This window comes from Triticum urartu, chromosome 2 (genome assembly GCF_003073215.2).
Source record: "Triticum urartu cultivar G1812 chromosome 2, Tu2.1, whole genome shotgun sequence".
In the NCBI taxonomy this organism is placed as follows: domain Eukaryota; kingdom Viridiplantae; phylum Streptophyta; class Magnoliopsida; order Poales; family Poaceae; genus Triticum; species Triticum urartu.
In genome coordinates, this window is record NC_053023.1 from 356,058,144 (window position 1) to 356,062,925 (window position 4,782).

Here is a 4,782-nt window from a genome sequence, read left to right on the forward strand (position 1 = left end):
AATATATAATAGCATGGAGCAATAAAAAATTATAGATACGTTGGAGACGTATCATTGAACTTGTCTGAAATGCACTAGATAAAAGCATTAGTCCAACAAGATATATGTTGACATTAATTACCAAAATCACCCAGGGAGCACGTGTGCTTTCAATTGTGATTGTTTCAATGAATGAAACCATAGTTTGTTAGTTTACAATAAATTTTACGTTTCATATTTTACCTTGTGAATGAATTGTTACTTTAGCATGAGAAGTATTATGATGATATATTATTGTTATAATAATGATCATGATGCTTTCATGTCCGTATTTTGTTTTTATCGACGCCTCTCTCTCTCTAAACATGTTGTCATGATTATCGATGTCGACTTCGCTTGAGGACAAGCGAGATCTAAGCTTGGCGAGTTGATATGTCAATTCTCCATCATGCTTTCCTATTGATATTTACTGCAATTTGGACTGTTATTTTACTTTATTATACTATTATTATGCCTTTTCTTTCTTATTTTGCAAGGTTCATATGAAGAGGCAGATTGCCGATAGTTGAAATTCTCGACCGGAAAGGGCTATATCGGAGACACGTATTCTGCACAACTCCAAATGACCTAAAAATTGACAAAGAATTATTTTGGAATATATAAAAATTATTGGTGAAAGAAACAACATCAGGGGACCCACCAGGCAGCCACAAGCCAGGGGGGCGCGCCCCAGGACTTGTGGGGCCCCTGGAAGACCTGTGAAGCCCATCTTCTGCTATATAATTCCATTTGACCTAGAAAAAATCAGAAGAAAGGTTTCGGGGTGAAGCACCGCCGTCTCAAGGCGGAACCTGGGCAGGAGCACTTTTGCTCTCCGGCGGAGCGATTTCGCCGGGAAAACTTCCCTCCGGGAGGGGGAAATCAAAGCCATTGACATCACCAATGATCCTCTCATCATGGGAGGACCAATCTTCACCAGCACCATCTCATCTCAAACCCTAGTTCATCTCTTGTATTCAATCTTTGTCTCAAAACCTCATATTGGTGCCTGTGGGTTGTTGGTAGTGTTGATTACATCTTGTAGTTGATGCTAGTTGGTTTATTTGGTGGAATATTATATGTTCAGATCCTTAATGATATTCAATACCCCTTTGATCTTGAGCATGAATATGATTTGTGAGTAGTTATTTTTGTTCTTGAGGACATGAGAGAAGTCCGTTTATAAGTAATCGTGTGAATTTGGTATTTGACTGATATTTTGATGATATGTATGGTGTTGCTTCCTTTAGTGGTGGCATGTGAATGTCGACTACATGACACTTCATAATACTTGGGCCTAAGGAAAGGCATTGTGGAGTAGTAATTAGATAATGGGTTGCTAGAGTGACAGAAGTTTAAACCCTAGTTTTGCGCTATTCCGTAAGGGGCTGGTTTGGATCCATATGTTTCATGCTATGGTTAGATTTATCTTAATTCTTCTTCCATAGTCGCAGATGCTTGCGAGAGGGGGTAATCATAAGTGTGAGGCTTGTTCAAGTAAGAATAACACCCAAGTACAGGTCCACCCACATATCAAATTATCAAAGTAGCAATCATGGATCAAACAAACATGATGAAAGTGACTAGTTGAATTCCCATGTGTCGTCAAGAACGCTTTGCTCGCTATAAGAGAATGTCCCGGCCTATCCTTTGATATCAAAAGGATTGAGCTACCTTGCTACACCTTTGTTACAATTTCTACTTGTCACTTGCTACAAATTACCTTGCTACGAAACTATCTGTTACCAATAATTTCAGTGCTTAATGAAAGTACCTTGGTGAAACCGCTTGTCATTTCCTTCTACTCCTCGTTCGGTTCGACACTCTTACTTATCGAAAGGACTATGATTGATCCTCTATACTTGTGCGTCATCAACCAACGTGACAGACGCACCCAAGCTCACCCGGGTGCACCCCATATTTGCCCTACATTTGGGTTGGATATAAGGGGTGCCGGCCAGCCCAGACGTGTGAGGCCCGTTTGAGGCGCTCGTCTCGGTTGCTTTTTTGTGATCGAGACGTCCACCCGAGTGTTTGAGGCGGGTTTAGGGCGCCCAGTGGTAGATTATCTTATGTATTACCTCGTTCCAAAATACTCCATCTGTAAAGAAATATAAGAGCGTTTAGAGCATCTACAGCCAGGCACCCCAAACTTGCCTCAAACGCCCGGATGGACGGCACGGTCACTGACTGGTCAAAAAAACCGATCCACCCGAGCACCTCAAACCTGCCTCAAACGCCCAGGTTGTCCGGCGCCCCTCATATCCAGCCCAAATGTAGGACAGATATGGGGTAGCCCGGGCGCGTCCGCCATGTCAGCCGGCCGACCCCGACCCCACTCTGTCCCCACAAAATTCCCCAATCCAGAAACCCTAACTCAGTTCACTCCACTCCCGCTCCGTCTCTTCTTCTCCCCCTACTCTAATTTCTCCGATTTCGACCCACTCCGACAAATCCAGCCACCATGTCGAGCGCGGGCAACCGCTCAGACTCCGACCTCGATGTCGATGAGGAACTGGTCCTCCGCATTGCCCTCAAGAGGTCCAAGGTGGACACAGGGGGCAGTTTGGGACCTATCACCTCACCTCTCCACTGCTGCTACAGCACAAACGTCGGAGCTAGCCCCTCCCAGTCTGTGCACGGCTCCGCAAGGGCTGCGCAGTCCGCGTCGCTCCCACGTCACCCCTGTGTTGGGTAACATAGTAGAAAAAAGTCACCCTATGATTGAAGGAAATATGCCCTAGAGGCAATAATAAAGTTATTATTTATTTCCTTATATCATGATAAATGTTTATTATTCATGCTAGAATTGTATTAACCGGAAACGTAATACTTGTGTGAATACATAGACAAACAAAGTGTCACTAGTATGCCTCTACTTGACTAGCTCGTTAATCGAAGATGGTTATGTTTCCTAACCATAGACATGAGTTGTCATTTGATTAACGGGATCACATCATTAGGAGAATGATGTGATTGATATGACCCATTCCATTAGCTTAGCACCCGATCGTTTAGTATGTTGCTATTGCTTTCTTCATGACTTATACATGTTCCTATGACTATGAGATTATGCAACTCCCGTTTACCGGAGGAACACTTTGTGTGCTACCAAACGTCACAACGTAACTGGGTGACTATAAAGGTGCTCAACAGGTGTCTCCAAAGGTACATGTTGGGTTGGCGTATTTCGAGATTAGGATTTGTCGCTCCGATTGTCAGAGAGGTATCTCTGGGCCCTCTTGGTAATGCACATCACTTAAGCCTTGCAAGCAATGCAACTAATAAGTTAGTTGCAAGATGATGTATTACGGAACGAGTAAAGAGACTTGCCGGTAACGAGATTGAACTAGGTATTGAGATACCGACGATCGAATCTCGGGCAAGTAACATACCGATGACAAAGGGAACAACGTATGGTGTTATGCGGTCTGACCGATAAAGATCTTCGTAGAATATGTAGGAGCCAATATGAGCATCCAGGTTCCGCTATCGGTTATTGACCAGAGACGTGTCTCGGTCATGTCTACATTGTTCTCGAACCCGTAGGGTCCGCACGCTTAACGTTACGATGACAGTTTCATTATGAGTTTATATATTTTGATGTACCGAAGGTTGTTCGGAGTCCCGGATGTGATCACGGACTTGACGAGGAGTCTCGAAATGGTCGAGACATAAAGATCGATATATTGGATGACTATATTTGGACACCGGAAAGGTTCCGGGTGAGATTGGAACAATACCCGATCACCGGGAGGTTATCGGAACCCCCCGGGAGGTATATGGGCCTTATTGGGCCTTAGTGGAAAGGAGGGGAAAGGATCAAGGGAGGGGGCGCCCCCCCCCCAAGCCCAATCCGAATTGGGAGGGGGGCCGCCCCCCCCCCTTTCCTTCCTCCCTCCTTCCTCTTCCTTCCTCTCCTACTCCAAATAGGAAAAGGGGGAGTCCTACTCCCGGTGGGAGTTGGACTCCCCCCCTTGGGCGCGCCACCCTCCTTGGTCGGCCCCCTCCTCCACTCCTTTATATACGGGGGCAGGGGCACCCCAGAGACACAACAATTGATCATTGATCTCTTAGCCGTGTGCGGTGCCCCCCTCCACCATAATCCTCAATAATATTGTAGCGGTGCTTAGGCGAAGCCCTGCGATGGTAGAACATCAAGATCGTCACCACGCCATCGTGCTGACGGAACTCATCCCCGACACTTTGCTGGATCGGAGTCCGGGGATCGTCATCGAGCTGAACGTGTGCAAAAACTCGGAGGTGCCGTAGTTTTGGTGCTTGATCGGTCGGGCCGTGAAGACGTATGACTACATCAACTGCGTTGTTATACCGCTTCCGCTTCTGATCTACGAGGGTACGTAGACAACACTCTCCCCTCTCGTTGCTGCGCATCACCATGATCTTGCGTGTGCGTAGGAAATTTTTTGAAATTACTACATTCCCCAATAGTGGCATCCGAGCCTAGGTTTTATGTGTTGATGTTATATGCACGAGTAGAACACAAGTGAGTTGTGGGCGATATAAGTCATACTGCTTACCAGCATGTCATACTTTGGTTCGGCGGTATTGTTGGATGAAGCGGCCCAGGCCGACATTACGCGTACGCTTACGCAAGACTGGTTCTACCGACGTGCTTTGCACACAGGTGGCTGGCGGGTGTCAGTTTCTCCAACTTTAGCTGAACCGAGTGTGGCTACGCCCGGTCCTTGCGAAGGTTAAAATAGCACCAACTTGACAAACTATCGTTGTGGTTTTGATGCG